This window comes from Phascolarctos cinereus, unplaced genomic scaffold (genome assembly GCF_003287225.1).
Source record: "Phascolarctos cinereus isolate Bilbo 61053 unplaced genomic scaffold, phaCin_HiC Scaffold_9;HRSCAF=440, whole genome shotgun sequence".
Taxonomy (NCBI): domain Eukaryota; kingdom Metazoa; phylum Chordata; class Mammalia; order Diprotodontia; family Phascolarctidae; genus Phascolarctos; species Phascolarctos cinereus.
In genome coordinates, this window is record NW_027556402.1 from 159,104,072 (window position 1) to 159,126,315 (window position 22,244).

A 22,244-nucleotide genomic window follows, 5' to 3' on the forward strand; every position below is an offset into this window, starting at 1 on the left:
GGCAGGCTCCACTCCGCTCTCTGCGCAGAGGGGCCCGGGGCCCCTCTGCGTCCTCCTGCTCCTCTTACGATGCAATCAATTCCCCCGGCGGCAGCGGCAGCGGCAGCGGCAACGGCAGCAACGGCAGCAGCGGCAGCAGCGGCAGCAGCGGCAGCAGCAGCAGCAACAGGCACCGTCTGGGAAGCAGTGGCAGCCGCCGGGCGGGGGCCCTGGGGAGGCGGAGAAAGAGGGAAAGGGAGGAGGAGGGGGGGAGAGGGAGGGGGGAGGGGGAGAGGGAGGGGGAGAGGGAGGGGGAGGGAGGGGGAGGAGATGTCTGTACAGTGCTCTCGTTTCCTCTTTGTAATCTGGAGAGCGCGGGGTAGCCGAAGCTTGAGGAAGGGAGGCAGGAAAGAAAGCAGAGAGATGCGCCCGGGGGACAGCAGCAGCCCTGGTGGCCTCTGCCACTCAACCTTGTGACTTTTTCCCCAGGCGGCAGGACGACGTCCCGGGCCCGTCACATGCAGGAAACAGCTGCTGCAGTGCGGGTCTGGCGGGTGTATCGCCTCGGCCTCCCTCTCCTCTCGGCCAGCCCCGTCCTGGGGCACGGTGCCCCCGGGGCCCAGGAAGAGAGCGGACTCTTTGGCTGGGCAAGAGGAGCTGCAAACTCTTAAGACCGCCGAGGGCAGGTGGGAGTGGATTGACAGGGGAAGGGTGATGGAGAGAGAGTGGGCCGTTCCCGACCTATCCCTCCCGGAGAGCCACTTGCTTTTTCTCCATCCCGTTTCACCATCTTCTCTTCCCTACCGGCCCGTAGCTTGCTGGCCCAGGGGAGGAGGGACAGCACGCCCTGGAGAGATGGCCGCAGCCAGCGTTCTATACAAACAGCTGCCCAGCCAGGGTTAGAATCTGGGCCGTCGCGGGTTTGGGAGCGCGTGTGTGCATGTATGCACTTTGCTGACTCTCAGAGGGAGGTCTGATTGCACAGACTGTACCAGGCCATCTATTTATAGCAGGCCAGCCAAGAGTGGGGCACAGTTATTAAGGCCCGGTCTGCACCCTCTTCCCTTCTCAGCAACGACATAACTATCAGGCTGTGGGATACCTCTGCTCTGTTCTTCGCCTTCCCAATACGCTTTGGCCTTTTCTTTACCACTCCTCCCACCCCCTTCATGGAAATCGGGCCAGGTAGGGAAAAAGGATTGAGGGGAGGGGCCAAACTACCTTGTCCGAATGCACCTCCATCTCACCCAGAGACTTGTGAAGAGCCGAGTAGGAAGGGTAAAGTACTATCCTCGTCCCAAAAAATAACAAATCCTAAATGTTCCTGCGGCCCTGAAACAGAGGCCGAAAACCTCTATCCCATGAAATGTGGTAGAGAAAAGAAGCAACTGCAGATGTCCAAAACGATCTTCAGAAAACCCCCTTTTCCTTTCTCAAAGCAACAAATTTGCATTGTCAGTCTCGGCCAAATTCCTCCCCCTTCCCCACCTCAGAGTGACATTTTGACCATAAAATACAGGTAGCTCCAGAAAAGACACTAATTAGCTGTATAAGCCTAGCCAAGTGACTCAGTTTCCTACTCTGTAAAAGAGTAGGACTCTATGGCCTCTAAAGTCCCTTCCAACTCCAAATCAATTATCATAAGAACACAGCATATAGACAGTTGGTTGATTTGGAGAAACCTGGGTACAAAAATAAATAAAAACCACTTTCTTGGGGGAAACAGAAGTGAAAAATGACTAAGAGACTAGGTTCTCTTATACTCAGAAGAAGTGAGTGGGTCTACAAAAAAATGTAGGAGGTGGAGGTGAGGGAAAACAATACTTTCCCTTGGTTGCTAAGTGAAATGATTGACCCACTTGATCTAACCTATGTTTATTTCACGGATTCAGGACCATGATTTTTTCAGCCTTGAACAAGAGCAACATAACAGGGTGTTATTGGTGGTAGTGCTGGTGATGGTGGTGGTGGTGGTGGTGGTGGTGGTGGTGGTGGTGGTGGTTTTATCAGCTCAGTGATATGTACTCAATAGGAAGTAGTACATGTATATTTTCAGCAACACATAACCAAGCACAGAAGTGGATGTGTGATCTCATTAGTGTGGAAGTTTGCTTTCTACAATGCAGATCCCGACCTGCCAATCCTGTGGAACTCTTGTCCAAAGCTTTCCTCACTTTGTCCTGACATACCAGTGGAACACCAGGACAGCTTGTTGGTATTTCGCCGGACATGTGAATGGCTTTACATCATAACATTTCTTGACGACCACCTACTTTGTAGCGCCTTGTTAAATGTTGCATCTTGCTCACACCTACCATTTATCTCTCTCCATTGCCCTCTGAGTGATACTCATTTTTAAATCTTCAGACTAGATACCTTGTTCATGACTCGTGGCCACTCAACAGTGCAAGTACAATGCTGGTATTTAAAAAATAGACCTTTGTTTCTCAAAGTTTGGTGTAATTAAAAAGGAGCTTTGCAATTTCCAGAAGGTAATCTAGCCTGCTCTTTTTCTCCTATTTATTTATTTATTGATTTATTTATTCATTCATTCATTCATTCATTCATCCATCCATTTATTTATTTATTTATGGTTAGACAGTGGGGTTAAGTGTCTTGCCCAAGGTCATACAGCTAGTGTTACATGTCTGAGGTCGGATTTGAACTCAGGTCCTCCTGAATCCAGTACTGGTGCGCTATTCACTGTGCCACCTTGCTGCCCCCCTTTTTTTTCCTATTTAAAAGTCTGAATTCAACTCACTGTCTATTTGCAGTGTCAATCTGACTATGTGCCATAATCAGGATAGTGGGCATTCTCTATTTGGCTTTTCCTTTGTGGATAAATAGGCCAAATTCTTTTGAGTGGCTAAAGATCTCATCCAGGAGCTTGTAATATTCTGTGCAACCTGTGAAATGACTCAGCAACAATTAAATTAAACTTCAAGTAGTGCTGCAATTGATTAATAGATACTTACTAAGGGTTGCTATGAAAAGCACTGGTATGGAACATATGAAAAAAAAAACTATAAGAGGGTGACTAGCTCCTTTAAGAAACTTATGGTTTGGTTAGAGATAAGATAAATACAGATGAATATACCAAGCAACAGGTAAGTATAAGAGCTATAGAAATTCAGGGTCTGGACACCAGGAAAAGCTTCCTGTCAAAGAAAAGATTTGAAGGAGAGGCAGAGTGTTCTAGAAGGACATAACAGCTTAAGCAGAGGTAGAGAATTGGGAAAGCACAGGCTTATTGAAGGGATGGGGAGTCAATTCAATCCCTTACATTGATCCATTGAGAATGTATCCTATTGAAGGCCAGAAAGAAGCACAGACATGCAGGACAGCTATGAAAGCTACAAGTTGAACTTATTCTTAAAAACCAAAGCCAGACATACATAATAGAAATCTGCAGTATCGTGTACAATTCTCTTTTTCTCTTCTGCTTATATGGAAATGCCCATTTATTTGGTGTTTGTTTAGAATAAAAAACAATTTTTTCAAGAACATGAAAAGAACATGTCCCTGTTTTCCTCATTTGATGTTTGGTTCATCAGAGGCAGGATTTGCACTAACGTCCTTTTATAATACCTCATTATGATATCAAGGTGACTCTGGATTCTCAAATGCTGTACTAACTGAGCACGAGTTTGGAAAGACTTAAGGTATAGACTCCAAGATGGATTGAAAACCTGTTGTCCAAAGACTGGCCTAGCTTAGTTTGGGGAGGTTCTTTAACAGCCCTTTGTCAGTAGGCATATATCCTCCTTTGTATTTGTATGGCCAGTCCCTAGGCAGTACCTGGTATATAGAAGGTGCTTAATAAATGCTGCAGGGTAATGAATTTGAGGTTCATAGCTACTCTCAAAAGTCATCTACTAAATTATAAAATGACCTTGGGCAAATCATTGAATTACTCTGAGCCTCACTTTCCTAATTTATAAACAATAAGGAGGTTGGCCTCTAAATCTAAGACCCTATAATCTACTAACTCAAATCATAGAAATAACCATACTATCTTTTCAGTCTAAGGAAGTGAGTGGACGCTGGCATTTGTCCAGTATCTCTTTTCTTTAACTTATTCCTGCTCTGTCTCACTTTCCATTTTCCTCACTTTCTTTTCTTTGGCCTTGTACTGTTACTTCTTTTAGGCGGTATGGTAAACCCTCCCAAACAGGAGAATGAGACAAATCACAGAAACCTGTTATCTAAAGAGGTGCTGAAGAGGGAACCAAATGGATGTGTCTTATGCTGCTGGAGTGAACAGAGACGGATACGTCCTGTGAGTATTGCTCAGTTTGACATGCAACTTAAAATTGTCATATACAAAGTATATTTAGTACTGAAGGGAAGTCACCATTAGGCCAAAAGATTATAGATGTTATTTGAAGTTTGCTATGCTTTAGTCTGCCCCACATCACTTCCCAGCATCATTCTGAATTTCACAGATATCAGACTTGGCCAATGGCCACTAAAACAGTATCCTTCACCTCCTGTGATCCCACTCTCTAGTTACAGTGCTAGAGAACCCCTTTCTTCACAAAGAACAAGCCCAGCAGTGTACAAATGCTATTCTTACAATAAGACCATCTAAAACTGAAAATAGCGTAATGCTATTCTATACCTTACCTTTGTAATATCCCCTTTAACTTGCTCAAAGGTTGTTGTTTTTTTTTAACATCTTTCAACTCATTTTATCTTTACAAAAGCCCTCATACGAACATAAGTCAGATTTGAGAATAGGACAACAAGTCTATCCACAGAGACTATTGAAGGACCCAGTGGGAATAGGACTGACATGAGAAAGTGGGATGATAATTGTAAGCCAAAGTCTGGACAAACAGATGGAGGACACTGTTGTGGCTGAACTCTGGGGGAGGATCTTACAGCGGGCTGGCTTGGAGTGGGAAACCAGATAACTTGTCTGTAGAAACAGAACCTGACAGTCCTGGGAAGGAGAAGAACATGTCATGTTAAATCCTTCTCTTACCTTAAGTGACCATTGGGCTTTTGGGGTGCTCTGAGCAGAGTCATTATGTACAGCCCTATAAACGAAGATGCCAGAGGATTATATATCACTGAGTTAGGGCAGCAGAGCATTATTTTGACACAGTTAAGAAATATATTACAATTTTTCAGTATTAATTTTCCCTGTTATACTCAAAAAATCTCCGCCACTTTTAACTCAGATCCTTGAGATCATCATAGTTTGTGTATTCCACAGCCAAATTTGGAAAACATTGGCCTAATAGGATCACATCCAAAATTTGAGAGGTTGATGCTATCATGAGTAAAGGAAGGGGCTTATACTGTGGGGAATCCTCCATACATTGTTACTTGATTCTGAACAGTAGTGTTTTAGTTATCACAGGAAAGGAAGTACAAACGCCAACATTTTGAACATCTAGTTAGTAAGAAGTGTTCTTCATGACAAGAAGAAGGACTAAAATTAAGGTCAAAGATCATAACATATTGACTCATCATTTCTACAAAGCCAGGTTTCTGAAATGCCTTTTTTGAGAGAGAAAAGGTAGCAAACATAGGAGAGTAAAAAAAATATATAGTTACAATATTTAATATGCTACCTTTCTTTGTACCAATGGAGAGGTTGGAATTATTTGCAATTTAGAAGCAGAATTTACATTTATGGTAAATTGGTTACAGTTTGTATTCGAAATTTATGACTACCCAAATCCACGCAATGAGAGAATTAGTGAACTGTGTCTTCAAACATTAATGGAGCGTGTGTGAGACTCCCAAATCTCCTTTTATGGACAAGGCAAATAATTCTGAGCTCTAGTTCCAGTTCCTTTTTCAGCTATTTGCTCCATCAGTTAAATTATTATTGTACAAAAACAACTGCCCTCTGTAGATCTCTGGAGGCCCTTATGTTAACTTATTTATGTCTCTCTCCTGAGGGAGTGGAGTTTGGAAAGAGGCAAGATAACCAGTATAGGGATGTACTAGCATAAACTGCATAGCACATTTTACTAAAGGCATTTCAATCCTTTTGTATTCTTTACCTGAAGGCATATTTATATTTTCTTCAGTGATTTTTCCCCCCTTGATCTTACCTTGGTAGAACCTCCAACTCTTATCACACACAAAAATGTCATATTATTACTAGTATATCACATTCTTGCCAATTGTTTTCATATTGAATTTACTCAGTGTATGGTTATCTGTGTATATGCTTTTTTATATAAAGTTTAAAAAATGGGTTGGTAATGGACTCAATGAATGAGTAATATATACATTTATCAGACTGATAAATGCTTGTTGGATTGAATTAGACTATATCTCTGTTGTTATTTTAGATTAGAAGCTTATAGAAGCCAAGGCTATATCAGCTATCATTACATAACTCCTAGCATGAGTGTTGTGCTTATAAGCTCTTAATAATTGTGTTTTTGATGAGGATGATATAATGACAAAGATGAGATAGAAGAACAGTGAGAACTGTTTTCCTGGCTCACTCCAGAGTATTCAGTGATAGTGGTGGACTACAGCTCTATTTCAGATGTTTTCTGCCAATTAGAAGCTCTCATCATCTCATGGTTCCCTTAAAAAAAACTCAAGAAATTTCTGGATAATCTTTTTTTTTAATCTTTGTCTTTTCTGTTACATCATATTCTGTAGTGGGCAAGAATAATAAAGTATATGTTTGCTTTATCACCCTAGTGATTTTCTTCTCACAGTACAAGTGAGTTAGAGGTGTTCTGCCCAGTTTTACCTCTTTTCTATTGCCAATAAAAATATATTTTAGTGGACAGCATGAAGTCTCCCTAACCTTCAAAAGGAATCTTTGATTCTTTGAGAAGGGAGTTTTGTGGGGGATAAAAATAAGAGGCAAAACCTGCTTGGACTCATGTTGGTTCAATAAATATTTACTAAGTGAATACTACCTGTGAAGTACTGTGTTAGGTAATGGATATACAAAGACAAAAACCGAACAGTCTCTTCCATCAAGAATCTCATCTGTTACTAGGGGGAGTACAACATTCACATCCATAAGTCAATATGAGAGGGGTGGAGGAGAAAGAAAGGGCTAAAGACTAAATGGGATAAAGGAAGGCTTCACAGTGGAGGGAGCCAGACCTGAGCCTCAAAGAAAGGTAAGGATTCTGAGAGGAATGTGTTGCAGGGATGAAGATAAGGGAGGTGGAACTTCAGTCAAGTTCATGGAACATCTTATAGTCCAGTTTGGAACATGGATAACATGAAGAGGAATAATGTAAAATTCACTGGAAAGGTAGGTAATAGGAGCCAGACTCTGGAGGACCTTAAATGCCAGGCTGAGGAGTTTGCATTTTATCCTAAATGCAATAGGGAATCACTGAAGAATCTGTGGGGCAGCTAGGTGTAGGTTGCACAGTAGATAGAGCACCTGGCCTGGAGTCAGGAATATCTGAGTTCAAATGTGGCTTCAGACACTTTCTAGCAGTGTGACTCTGGACAAGTCACTTAACCCTGTTTGCTTCAGTTTTCTCATCTGTAAAATGAACTGGAGAAGGAAATGGCAAATTTGACCCAAATGGGGTCATGAGGAGTTGGACATAATTGAAAAATGGTTGAACAAGAAGAAGGATTTTGAGAAAGAAAGTAATATGGCCAGGCCTGTAATTGTTTCAGGAGCTGAGTAGAGGCTGGAATGGAAGCAGGAAGTCCATTTGGGAAGCAATGACAATAGATGGGAAAAGGTAATGAGTCTTGAATTGGGGTGAGTAGAAAGGGGTAGATCATAGGATCACAGATACGGAGGGGAGAGGGACCTCATAAGCCATTTAGTCCAACACCTTTTTTTTTTTAACAGATAAGGAAACTGAGGCCCAGGGAAGTTAAGTGACTTGTTCAAGGTCACACAGGTAGTAAGCATCAAAGAGAGGATTCAAACTTAGGTCCTCTGACTCCAAAGCCAGTAATCTTTCCCCTGTATCATGCTTAGTCAATTAACTGATCAAGATGCATTTATTAAGACCCTACTACATACCACATACTATGTTGGGTGCTGGGGAAACAAACACAAAAATGAAATAGTTCCTAACCTTCAGAAACTTATAGCTGGATACCAGAGTCAATAGAGGGTTGGTCTTGGAGTTAGGAAGAGATAAGTTTGAACCCTGCCTTCAGCATTTACTGTGTGACCCAGTTCAAGTCACTAAATCTCTGCCTGCCACAGTTTCTTTATCTGTAAAATGTGGCTGATAATAACCCCTCCCCCGCCAGAGTTGTTTGTGGAGATCAGATAACTGTAAAACTCTTTACAAATCTTTTAAGGTTAATTGTAGTTATATAAAATAAACATTAGCCATCATTATCATTATTGTTGCATTCTGTCAAGGGTGACAGTATGAACACATATAAGTATGTAAAAGGATGTGCAAAAAAATACATGGTAATTTTTGGTAGGGAACAGCTGGAGGGAACAGGAAGGATTTCAGGTAGTGAGCTTTGAAGGAAACAGAATTCTAGAGAGGGAGATGAGCAGGAGTACATTCTACTTATGGAAGATAGGATGTGCAAAGGCTTGAAAAAGAGCGATGGATTGCCATATGTGAGGAACAGAAAGAAGTCCATTTTGGATTGAAGGTGAAGTACGTGGATAGAGCAATGTAAAGTAAATCTAGAAAGACAGGCTGGACCCAGACTGTTGCATTGTTTTAGATGTCAAACAAAAGGCTTTGTATCTAATCTTAGAAGAAATAGGGAGTTAATCACTGGAGTGAATGGAGCAGGTCAGTGACATGGTCGGACGTTTGCTTTAGTAATAACAGTTTATCAACCATATTAAGAATGGATTAGAGAAGGAAGAGCTTGGAGACAAAGAAACCAATTAGAAAGCTATTGCCAAGTGCCTGGTAAGTGATAAGGGCCTGATTTAGGGTGATAATCTTAGGAAAAGAGATAAGGGGACATATATGAAAGATGTTGTGGAAATAAAATGGACAAGCCTTGCCAATATGGCTGAATATGTGGAGTAAGGGAGAATGAGTAATACAGAATGACCCTGAGGTTATGAACTAGACAGATGATGGTGTCCTTAACAGAAAAAAGGAAGTTTGAAAGAGGGGTTGGGTGAGAGGTGTTGGGAGGAAGATAATGAATTGTGTTTCAGACATGTTGAGTTTGAGATGCCTATGAGATATCACTTTAACTGAGGTTGATTCCTCATTTGTGAAGCAAAATCAAACCAGCTGATCTCTTAAGTTCCTTTCTACCCCCAAATCCTATGATTCTACAGGCCCATAGCTATTAACTGAAGCACGTGTAAAAAGGTAGGTCCTATGAGGAGTTCTACACAAACAAGGGGTGAGGGTTTTACTAGGGTTAGTGGGGGTAAGAATGGAAAGGAAAGGAAAGATTGGAGACAGTTCAAAACAAGAACCGATAGAGCATGGTGATTAACTGGATATGGAGAACAAGGGAGAGGTTAGAATAAAAAATAATTTTTAAGATTTTGACCTGGGATAATGGCAGTAGATGATTAGAAATAGGGAAATCAGGAGGAGTATCTTCTTTCCAGGCTTACATGGGCTCACTTTTAGACATACTAAAGTCACAGGGGAACATCCTAAGTAGAAATGACCAGCAAGGAGCTGGATATATGGAACTGGAAATTAGGAAGGAAATAGGAAGTCAGGAATAGACATCTTAGAGTTATTTATGTAAAGGTGATGACTGAATCCACGGGAATGGGGAGATTTCCACAAGACATCATGTAGAAGAAGTAGAGTTGAGGACAAAACCTTGGTGAATACACACATTTAGGAACCAGAAGTGAAAAGGAACCCAAAAGAATGGGGAAAGAGTAGTTGAAGAGATTAGAAGAAAACCAGGAGAGGAGAGCGTGGCACCACAGAATCCAAGGGAGAAGATGGTTTCAAGGAGGGAGTGGTCAGCAGTGTAGTATTATAGAGACCTCAAAGAGAATTGATGGGAAAAGACCATTGGATTTGGAGATGAGGAAATCATTGATGACTTTTCAGAGTCATCTTTAGTAAACTAGAGAAAAGCAAAATCAAATTACAGAATATTGACTCAACAGGTATAGAAAAGACCTTGAGAAAGGTCTGAGAAGACCCAAGACGTCCTAACCAACCTTCTCTTTGCATTCCTATACTTTTTTTTTGCAGTTTTTAAAAACTTATTGTAAGTAAGGAACTTCAATTTATTCATTTAAGATATATTTATTTAGTAGATCACTGTGTGAGACACCAGAGTAGCTTCAAAGATCAATGTGAACCAGGTACAGTCCTTCACAGAATCCCAGAAGCTCGGAGTTGGAATGGTACCCAGAGGTCATCTGGTCCAACCTACACTTGTAGAGGAATTCTCTCTACACCACATTCAACAAGAGGTCATCCAACTCTTAGTGAGGGGGAGCCTACTACCTCCACAGGCAGCCATTTCCATTTTTGGAGAGCTCTAATTGTTAGGAAGTCTTTCCCACTGCTTCCATTCACTGATTTGGCCCTTTAGAGCCAAGTAGTACATATCTTATTCCTCTTCCACAAAACAGTCTTTCTGTTACTTGAAGAATAACTATAGTGTCTTCACTATGGAAAGATGAGGATCAGATAGAAAGTCTCAGAGATGTCAAGTGACTCGCCTGTCCATAGTCGCACTAGTAGGTGTCTGGGGCGTGATTGGAACCCAGATCATCCTGATTTCAAGGTCAGCATTCTATGTACTATGCCAGCTTCACTCACATGAAAAAAAAATCATTTCCTTCAGCTGATCCTCATCTAACATGACCTCAAAGTTCTTTATTCTGGTCCCCTTCTTTTGGGCATTTTTCAGTTTATAAATGTTCTTCCTAAAATATGATACCAACATATATAAACTATATCAAATTTCTTACTGTCTTAGGGAGGGGGTGGGGAAGAGAGAGAGGCAGAAAATTTGGAACTCAAAATTTGATTTAAAAAATATTAAAAATTGGGGCAGCTAGGATAGAGCACCGGCCCTCCATTCAGGAGTACCTGAGTTCAAATCCGACCTCAGACACATAACACTTACTAGTTGTGTGACCCTGGGCAAGTCACTTAACCCCATTGCCTAGCCAAAAAAAAAATTTGAATTGTCTTTACACGTAACTGGAAAAAATAAAATACTATTAAAAAATATGATGCCAAGAACTGAACACAACATTCCAGGGATGGCTTGACCAGGGCAGAATAGAGAAGCTGTCAAATCCCATGTTCTGGGCACTTAAGTAAAGGGAGAGAAAAATATGTATAAGTAAATCTAATGCAAATTAGAGGAATGCAAAGTATCATGAAATCAGATAACTAGGAGATTTCACATGCTGGAATTAAAGACAGCTTCTAGAAAGAGGGAGCTTTTGAGCATAGCCTCAGAAGGTCAATAGGATGTTTAATCTAATGGTTTCAGATCATTATATAACTTATTTAGATCTTTCTGAAGCTTGATTCTATGATCTGATGCCCCTCTCAGCTTGGTGTCATATGGTTTAATAATAATTCAGTTGAAAAAGTCCTATAAGGATCAATGGAGTGCAAACTTGCCTATCCCTCCCAGATATATTCATGGGCAAAATTCATAAGTATGCCTTCCATGACTGATAATTGATAACTAATTGTGAATAAGAGCTAGTCAAGTACCAAGCTTAGTGGGATGCTACTGTGGACCTACATCTAGATTGATGATTGGCAATCATCTACTAATTTTTGTATGCAGTTGTTCAAACAGCTGTGACTATTTGTACTTGGACCACACACATATTCTTCCATCTTGTCTATAAGGATTTTCCTGTCATGAGGGTCATGTTTTACATGCCTTGCTAAAGTCAAGATGTACTCCATGTAGCATCAAACTACTAATCAAAGTAACCCTATCTTTTAAAAAGTTGTGAGGTTTGTTTTTTTTTAATGAAAGATTATTTTGATATAACTTGTTCTTACCGCGCCCATGCTGGCTCCTAATCAATGAATAAGCATTTATTAAATGTTTACTGTGTTCCAGGACCTATACCAGAAGCTAGGGATACAAGTACAAAAACCAAAATGATCTCTAGTTCCTAATGAGCTTGCATTCTTTTTTTAAAAAATTATAATTTTATTTTATATTTATTTTACATTTTTTCCCTTCTGACTATAGAAGTATCTAGGAGACACAGTTGATGGAGCACTGGTCCAGGAATTAGAAAGGCCTAAATTCAAACCCAACCTCAGACACTAGCTGAGTGACCCTGGACAAATCATTTAACTTCAATTTGCCTCAGTTTCCTCAAATGTAAAATGAGGATAATAACAGCACTTACTTTAAAGGGCTGTGAGGATCAAATGAGATAATATTTTGTAAGGCACTTAGCACAGTAACTGGCACATAATAGGTACTACATAAATGTTTATTCCCTTCTTTCCTTTCTTCACCCCGGGTTCCCCTGCCCCCTTGAGAAGCAGGAAAAGCAAAACCTTTATTATATATAATCAAAACAAATTTCCACATTGACCATCTCACCCCACCCCCCCAAAATGTGTTTCAATGAGCACTTTGAATCTATCACCTATCAGAAGATGGGTAGCATGTTTCATCTTGAGTCCTCTGGAAATGTGGTTGGTCAGTTTCTAAGTTTTTCAAAATTGTCTGTCTTTACAATATTACTATTATTGTATAAATTATTCTCATAATCCTGCTCACACTTCACTCTGCCTCAGTTCACACAAGTCTTCCCAGGTTTATGAGCTAGTATTCTAATTCCGTTAATGATTACTGCCTCCTTTTGTAAGTGTTTATAAACCACAGGTGAAAGAGCTATTCTAATATTTCACTGGAGATCAACATCAATAGTTTCCAGATGTCTTATCTTAGATTCTAAACTCTATGTTTCTCACCTTCTCTCCCCTCCCACCCTACCCTTTTTTTTTTTTTTGAGACTCTGTCTCTCTATCTCACCCAGGCCAGAAGTGCAGAGGCCAGACTCTTGGGCCACCCAAGGCTGATCGGCATGGAAGGTCTGACTGGCCCCATTCCAGTCTGTGCCGGTTTCCCCCTCTTTGGCAGCCTGGTGGCTTACCAAGGGCTCACCATACTGGTGCTGGACATAGTACAGACATCGATCAGCTTTAGCCTTACTGCACCTCAGAACTCCTGAACAAGCTACCAGCCTCAGTCACCCCACTAGCAGGGCTCACAGCTGTGTACTACACCATACCTGGCCCTATTTTTTATTATTTTATAAAGTGAGACAATGCTTGCCTGTCTCTAGTTTTCTGACACCTCTTTTACCATGTCTGCAATGTCTCTTAGTACACTGAAATATAAGTTGTCAAACCTGGAGACTTTCCTCACAACAACCCTGGGAGTCAAATTGTACAAGCATAATATTATCCCTATTTTATCGATGAGAAAACAGATTTAGACAGCCTCGGTCACATAGTACGCATGGCTCAGTGCAAAGAGGACTGGATTGATAATTAGAGAACCTGGGTTCAAATCCTGATTCTGCCACTTACTACCTGGATAACCTTGAGCCAGTCCTTGCATCTCTTTGGCTCTCAGTTTCCTCCTCTCCCAGATGAAGGGGGTTGGACTAGATGACTCCTGTGATACCTTTTCAACTCCACACCTTTGGCAGAATCCAGGTCTTGTAATCCCTGTCCATTGCTTTTTCTACCACCCAGGAATCCTAAAAGTTTGCAGGAAAAATGAGTGTAGATTTACTTATCACTGGCACTTGGAGATTTTAAAATGTCAATTAGAGTAAATGTTCGTTGTTGTGTTGTTTAAGCTCTCACATCATGCTGTCTTCAATTCTTTCAGGAAGATTAATATGAAAAGATGTGAAGTAGGAGACAGCTCCATGAATTTCCCAGACTTTTAGCCTGCCTCCCTCAACACCTTTGATTCTTTTGTTACTGAGCTTTGTTTTTGATTAAGGAAATAAAAAATGATTCTTATTCTCTGATTTATCAAAGGAAACAGGACTTTCTCAGCTGCTTTAACCCTTTCTCCAAAGAACTGTCTCTCTCCCACCCCACCTCCATCAACTCTATGGCGCTTTACCTATCATTAACACTATTAAGTCAGAAAACAGTTCCCCCAACTAACAGAGAAACTAGGGTAATTTTCTGTCATCTCATAAATCTTTTGGAATATTTTTTTTAAACAGAGGTCATTTGGTTGTGATGCTGTATGATAATATGTAAGGAAAACCAGATTTGAAGTCAGAGGCCCTGCTTTTGAATTTTGTCTCTTGTATCTACTATGTGCATGGCCTTGTATAAATCCCTTAATTTCTTTGCATCTTAGTTTTCTTATTTGAAAAAAAAAGTTAGACTATATTATTTTAAAATCTCTTTTAGCTCAAAAATCCTGTAATTCTGTAATGTGAAAACACTTTCCAAAAAAAAAAAGATCTAGTGAAGGGACTGTCTGAAGAACTGTTTGCTAAACTGTGCCAAGACTAGTATTTCCTGGCAATTAAACTTAATATAAAGTACAGGGAATTAACCTACCTGTTAATTAGGATTATAGGAATTAAGGTGATTAAATTCATTTAAAGGAAGCAAAAGGAATTTGTCATGCCTTAGATTGAAAAGGGTCACACTACCCAGAAATAAATAGATTTCAAAGAATCAATTATAAAATAGATATTGAGAACCTCTTATCATACAGCACTTGTGCCAGGTAATATGGAAAACACAAATAAGTGCAAATTGCTGTCCCTGCCCTCAAACAGGTTTCAGTCCAGTAGGGAAAACAAAGATACATACTTGTGGATGGCTAACAAGGCACTGCAAGCTTACCTCACCTAACAACTGTAAATTGATTCGGTAAAAACACAATATTAGGCTAAACAATATAATGGAAAGTATTTAGATCACTGGAACTAAGTTATAAGCATGGAAGACCTTAAAAAGTTAAAATTAGGTCTTTACAGAGAACTAAGCCTTTATACTTTAATGGTTTTCTGGTCCCAGGGAGGAGCCCAGGCTTTCTCACCTTACAGGCAAAGTGAAGAGGGAGCCACACCACACACATGGTTACTAGGCCTATCTAATGTGCTGTGTAGGCATTCAACATGGCCCCCAGGAAGAAAAACCATGACTAGCAGAGCCTGCCCGCTTTCTCTTCTCCAATTAGAAAAGCACCAAGGATGCCTCCCAAGTCTACCCAGCAACCATTTTTTGATTAGACTGAAAATTAAGTCAATGAGAGACTCACTATCCTTTGTCCACCAGTCAGAGGGTTTTCTTGATGTGCATTAACAGCAAAATTTTGCAATGTTATGGTGGAGCTTATTTTAGCAATGTTGTGATGAAACAACATTGGTTGGGATAGATTTATGCAGACTATGCCTTCTAAATTAACACTTCTTAACTTGGGTCCAAGAACTTTTAAGAATATTTTTATTATTGATAGTAATTTTTTGTGGTAGCAAGGAATTGGAAATTGAGGGGATGCCCATCAATCGGGGAATGACTGAACAAGCTGTAGTATATGATTGTGATGGAATACTATTGTGCTGTAAGAAATGATGGTTTCAGAAAAACCTGGACTTACATGAATTGATACAAAGTGAGCAAAACCAGAACATCGTACACAACAACAGCAATGCTGTATGATGATCAACTGTGAATGACTTAGCAATTGTGATCAATATAGTAATCCAAGACTAATCCAAAGGACTTACGATGAAAAATGCTATCCACCTCCAGAGAGAGAATTGATGGGAGTCTGAATGTAGATTGAAGTATAATTTTTTCACTTTATTTTATTTGCCTTTTTTTTTGCAATATGGTTAATATGGAAATGTTTTGCATGATTTCACATGTAAAATTGACATCAAATTTCTTGCTTTCTCAATGGGTGGGAGAGGGGTAGGAGGGAGAGAATTTGTAACTCATATTTTAAAAAAATGAATGTTAAAAATTTTTTTAATATTACTATGTCAATACAATTGGTTACCTTTGCAACAATGTATTTTATGTTATGCATTTAAACATAATATTCTAAGAGGAGGTCCATGATACAAAAAAGAAGAGGTTAAGAAACCTTAACTCTAAATGGGAGGTACTTTGCACATGATAACCTATATCAAACAGTTTACTGTCTCAGGGAAGGGAAGGAAAGGGAAGAAGGGAGGAAATTTAGAACTCTTAGTTTTATATAAATAGGAGGTGCTTTAGGAATTCAGAGTAAGGAAAGCCTAGAATGGTCAGGAAAGTCTTCACAGAGAAATGACTTTAATTTTGGCACAGAAGAACACAGAATTTGAGAAATGGGAAGGTGTGGTGGAAATGCCACCACATTGCTGGGCATTAGGAATAAAATAAAATAAAGATACAAATTGTGTTTGGGAAACAGCATAGGTCAATTTGTCTGGAACATGGGATTCCTACAACTGAATAGTAGGAGATAAAATTGGAAAGGTAACTTGGACCCACATTGCAGATAACCCTCAAAACCAGACTGAATTTTCAGTTTGTCCTGTAAGACTTTTGACTATGGAAGCAGCACGATTAAAGTTATTTTTAGGAAGATTATCTACTTATTTATATAAGTACCTACATAAGTGGTTAAATAATCTAGCAGTATTGTGTATAATGGATTGGAGGGGGGAAAGCCCAGAGGCAAGACAATTTGAGGAGATTGTCAAAAGTAATCTCATACCTAAACAGGAGCCCAGTCGAGAATGGTTTCAGCTTTAATGGAATGATAATATAAGGCCACTCACTACAGCAACTGGAATTTTAAAATGAGAATTGACCAGTTTCTCCTAGTCGCTTCAGTTTCTTTATCTGATAACAAATGCCTATCCAGATCAGTTATTATTTGGTAACTGTATCAGTCCAGGGAGGGAAAATGGAGAGCCACGTACAGGAGACTCAGAGGTCTGCAAGATATCTTTTGTTTATGGCCAGCTGGAATGGGATGTTGTGTACCACCAAGCAGCTGCAAAGATACATTTATAGCTTTTATCTTTTTTATATGTCCTCTCTCTGATGTGTTAGATATGCTTCCTCCTTTCCTTTCCAGGATAGTGATTGATAGGGGAATAAAGTATTATCTGCTCTCTCTCCAGTAACTGTTAATGCAGATGAGTATAAAAGATAAAAATGTTTCCTAATTTATCCAAGGTTAGCTAACAAGGATTTATGACAAGAGTCAAATTGGCTAACTTATAAAATGTCTCTGAAAGAAAAAAATTTCAACATCTATAAGGTACAGATTATCAGTCTACTACATAGGCAAAGGGAGAAAGTTGGTTTTATTTGATGAAAGGACTGCTTGAGGTGGTCTGGTGTTTGGCCCTGAACAATGGTTTAAGGTAAAGTTAAGGCACACACACACACACACACACACACACACAACTTCAAGTTTCTAAGCAGTTTCTGATATGGTTTCAAAAGAAAATTGTGTAATTTCCAAGGGGAAGTCCAAGAATGTTGCAAGTTATGAGAAAACATTGCTAGATTGGATCCTAAAAATTTCTAAAATTGGTTATTTGTGATGGTTTTTAATAAATTTTTGTTTAGGTGGCAATGGTAAGATCAAATGCTCTAACAGGTGTATTATAGTTTTCACAGAACTGAAATAAATTTTAGCTCATGACTTGGTACCTTGTTTCAAGTGAATTGAATCTTCAGAAGCATCAACCCTTTTTTGCTTTTGTTCAGTAGGGAAATCAGATAATCACTGAAGAGTTGAAACGTTCCTCAGCAGTCATAGTCTTCCCCTACTTGACTAAGAATCCCCTCTATATATTTGACAAGAGGTCATCTAGCCTTTGTTTGAAGACTTCCACTGAGAGAAAACTTCATTATCTCCTGAGACAACTCATTCCACTTTTGGACTGTTCTAATTATTGTGAAGTTTTTCCTTCCTAAATTTGCTTCTCTGCAACTTCCAAGCAAGAATTCTTCCAACAAGAATTTATTGAGTGTCTCCTATGTGCCAAACACTGTGCACTGGGGATATAAAGAAAAACAAAAACCATTCTTATCCAGCATGAGCTAGAAGCCATTTACCACCCTAATCGGCCCCCTCTAGACAGGGCCATTTGTGTCCTTCCTATGTCCACTGGAGAATAAATGAAAGTATTGTCAACTTGTATTTTACTCTTTTTTACCTTAGAAACATCTTGTTTTAAACAAACTGTTTAGCTGCACAAGACTTGCTTTAGAGAAGTATGGAAGAAGGAAAATGTAGATAAACACGAAAGCAAACAGCCCTTCAATGCCTTATTTTATTAAACTCAAGGAATTAGTTAGCCTTGAAAGACAACAGTCTAAATGTGGACAGGAGAGACTCTCAGCAATCATATTGAATTCAAATACTAGGGATTTTTTTTTCCTAGTTCTACCTTTATTCTTTTTGTTTGTTGACTTTTAATCCGTAGGAACTTTTTATCAGTAGTTATTCCTCTTATCAGATAAGAGTATCCTTTAAGTATACTTCTATAATTTGTGCTTTCTTCTCATATCAGAATGTAAGCTCTCTGAGGGCAAAGACTTTTGCTTTTGTATTTGTGCTCCATTGTTCAGCAAAGTGCTTGACAGATAATAAGCATTTCTGGGCTTTTGCTTAATCCATTCATTATATCCCAGACAGGTTAAACATGCATATGATTAGTCAACCTGTTTTGTTTTTAGAATCACAATTAGTAGGGTTTTATGACCCTTCTAGTCTAACCTATACCAGAATAATTGCCTGTAATAGCTAGCATTTATATAGCACCTACGACCACTGTGCTAAGTGCTTTACAATTAGTTATTTCAGTTGTTCACAACCCTAGAAGGGAGGTACTATTATTATCCTCTTTTCACAGATGAGGAAATGGAGGCAGAGGTCAAGTGACTTCTTCAAGGTCACAATGCTAGTGTATGAGGCTGCATTTGAACTCGGGTCTTCTTAACCTGGAAGCCCAGCCTGGGTACCAGCTAGCTACAACCCACCCTCCAAGTAATCATACAGCTTTTGCTTAAAGAGGAATTGGTAAGAAAAATCTTCAGAGGCAGTTCATTCCTCTTTTGCTTAGTTCCAATCATTATCATAAACCTAAATTTTCCTCTCAACCTCCACCCATTTTAATTTTGCAATTACTTATTTTCACTTCTCACCAGGACCAGCTATTGCAATAAACGAATCCCTACCCTTTACCCTCCCATTCAGCAGCACATGGAGCAGATTTTTGATCATTTCACTTCCCCTATTCAAAGAACCTTTACATTATTAATCTTGCATGTAGGATTAAATCATTACTCTTGCATTCAAAGCCACACCCAATTTGGCTCTAAACTTTCTATTTCACTCTTACTGTACATGTACTTTATACTGGAGGCAAACTGTATTACTTACTGTTCCCCGAAAACCTTGTGTTTCCCGTTTCCATCTAAACTCATGCCATTATTTCTCTAAAATGCTATTCTGGCCTGCTATGTCTCCATGAGAATACGAGGCACAGATTCCTTGATGGTTAGGTTAAATGCCATCTCTCTTCTAGACTTCCCCAATCACTCCAATCAAAAGCACTTGCTTCCTTCTAATGCCACTGTGTACAGGTTAAAATCATGCCATATGTACATCATTATTATTTGTGCTGTCTTCTATCTCAGGGGCTCTCTTCTACATCTTTGTATTTCCCACAATACCTAGCACAGTGCTTTACTTAGAATAGACACACAAGAATTTATTGAACCAATGATGAGTATTTAATCCACTTATAATACAGCTAGTGTAATGGAATGTATTAAATATTGTTGGAGGAGGGGGAGAATCATAAAATCACATGGATTTTCTGTGTGTGAAGGATTGATCCAATAAACAAAAATTCAGAGAATTAGACATAGTTCTAGATGGGGCTCTGAAATAATCTGGTCCAACCCTTTCATTTTGAAGATGAGCAAACACAAGAGGTTAAACAATTTCCTCAATACACTGAGAAGCCTATAAAATTATCTAAGCTCCAATAAAACTGAGCTCCATTCCTATCACAAACAAGATACCCAAATTCTTTAGCTGTTTCGTTAATAGATTACCATCAATAATTATACCACTATAGTGAAATCTTGGATGAGAAGCAGCTACATTACAGGAGAAAAAAGTACTAGATATGGGCTCAGGAGCCCTGGGTTCCATCCCTGGCTCTGTCACTGTCTAGTGATTTCAGCCCCTTAATCTAAACAAAAATAGAATGGGCTGCTTTAGGAGGCAGAGTTCCCCTTCTCTCACGGGAAGGGGAGCTTGACCACTTGTGGATAAAGTCATATGGGAAAAAATCCTACACAGGTAGACGAGGTGACCAATGAGGTCGGAAAAGGTACCTGAAATTCTGTGGTCACACAGGTAACGGACTTGGGACTAGAACTATGGTACTCTCACTTCATATTCAAATGTTTTCTCCCCCAGTACCATGTTGCCTCACCTGAAGACAAGTGGTGTGGCATTTGAACTCAGGATCTTCTTCTCGGACAGGTTAAACCTATTTCTGGAGGTTAGTGACTGTGTTTTTTTTTTATAGGACATGCACATTTTAGATACTCGTTTTAATGTTCTGTCATTCTCCAAGTGCTGGAAAAATTGTATCAAGAATGAATCAAAAATGTATTTGGTACTTGAGATTTAATTAAGGACCTATGTTCATTTTGTTTCCCTGATGGAATATATGTTCCTTAAGGGCAGAAAGTCCTGTTTTGTCTTTGTATCCACAGTGCCTAACACTTAAAAAAAACAAAATGAAACAATGCACACTGATATAGGAAACTCCTAATGAGGAAACCCCTTCTGCTTATACAAACCAGCAATAGCTCTGAAACTTCTGGTTTTCCAAAATGGTCTAGGGCACTAAGAGGTTAAGTAGTCCTGACCCAGGATCACAGAGCCACTTCGCATCAGAGACAGATCTACCTTATCTGAATCCAAACTTCCTAGTCACTGGCTAGGTAAGTGATGCTGCTTTTCATGAGACACACAGTAGGCACTTAATAAATGGCTTGTGGATTGATAGGTCATAAATATGGAGTTTAATTAATTTCACTTACTTCACTAAATTCACTTAACAATGGCAAGGCCATTGCTTCTCAGAAGGAAGCTGAAAGGCACAGTTGGCCTAATCTGCCATAGAAAGGAAAAAAGTGGGAAATAATTTTCATTGCCAGTGTTTCTGATAAAGGCCTCATTTTTTAAATACAGAACTGATTTAAATTTGTAAGAATATAAGTCATTCCTCAATTGATAAATAGTCAAAGGGTAAGAATAAGCAGTTTTTAGGTGAAGAAATTAAAGCTATATAGTCATATGAAAAAATGCTCTAAATCACTATTGATTAGAAAAATGCAAATTAAAACAACTCTGAGGTACCACCTCACACTTATCAGATTGGCTGATATGACAGAAAAGGAAAAGGATGGGTATTAGAAAAGATGTGGGAAAATTGGAACACTAAATGTATCATTGGTGGAATTGTGAACTGATCCAACCATTCTGGAGGACAATCTGGAACTATGCCCAAAGAGCTATAAAACTGTTCATACCCTTTGATCCAGCAATATCACTAGGTCTGTATCCCAAAGAGATCATAAAAAAGGGAAAAGAACCCACATGTACAAAAATATTTATAGCAGCTCTTTTTGTAGTGGCAAAGAATTGGAAATTGAGGAGATGCCCATCAATAAGGAAATGGCTGAACAAGTTGTAGCATATGAATGTAATGGAAAACTACTGTGCTATAAGAAATGATGAGCAGGTGGACTTCAGAACCTGGAAAGACTTGTATGGTCTGATGCTGAGTGAAGTGAGTAGAACCAGGAGAACGTTGTACACAGTAACAGTAACACTGTGTGATGATCAAATCTGATAGACCGGTCTTCTCAGCAATATGATGACCTAAGACAATTCCAAGAGTCATGGAAAATATTATCTACATCCAGAGAAAGGACTATGGAGTCTGAATGCAGATTGAAGCATACTATTTTCACCTTTTGTTTTGTTTTTTATTTTTCGTGGTTTTCTACTTTTATACTGATTCTTCTTTCACAACATAACTAATATGTTTAATATGATTGTACATGTATAACCTATATCAGATTGCTTTTTGTCTTGGGGAGGGGAGGAAGGTAGGGAGAAAAAAGTTTGGGACTCAAAATCCTATAAAAGTGAATGTTGAAAACTTTCTTTAAATGTAATTGGAAAAAAATAAAATACTATTTAAAAAAAGGGAAAAAGTCTTGAAATTTTTATTAGAAAGGAAAAAACTCCAGTAGTACTACTTCCTATTTAAAACACCTCCAAACTACAAATTA

At 39.3% G+C, this 22,244-nt stretch overlaps 1 protein-coding gene and 1 long non-coding RNA gene across 2 annotated transcripts in view; one reads left to right on the forward strand and one right to left on the reverse strand.

Moving 5' to 3' along the window:
- TBC1D1 (TBC1 domain family member 1) overlaps nt 1–1,274 on the reverse strand; it is a 302,344-nt gene extending 301,070 nt beyond the window's left edge. Inside the window, exon 1 of the mRNA XM_078148318.1 lies at nt 1,201–1,274. The gene's annotated coding sequence lies outside the window, so the exon portion shown is untranslated. The remainder of the gene's footprint in view (nt 1–1,200) is intronic.
- Nucleotides 296–22,153, forward strand: LOC110212108 (uncharacterized). Its single transcript, XR_002325574.2, has 5 exons — nt 296–1,164; nt 4,128–4,258; nt 7,121–7,228; nt 20,353–20,437; nt 21,579–22,153. It is a non-coding gene; the product is annotated as an uncharacterized LOC110212108 (long non-coding RNA).
- The last annotated feature ends 91 nt before the right edge of the window (nt 22,154–22,244 follow it).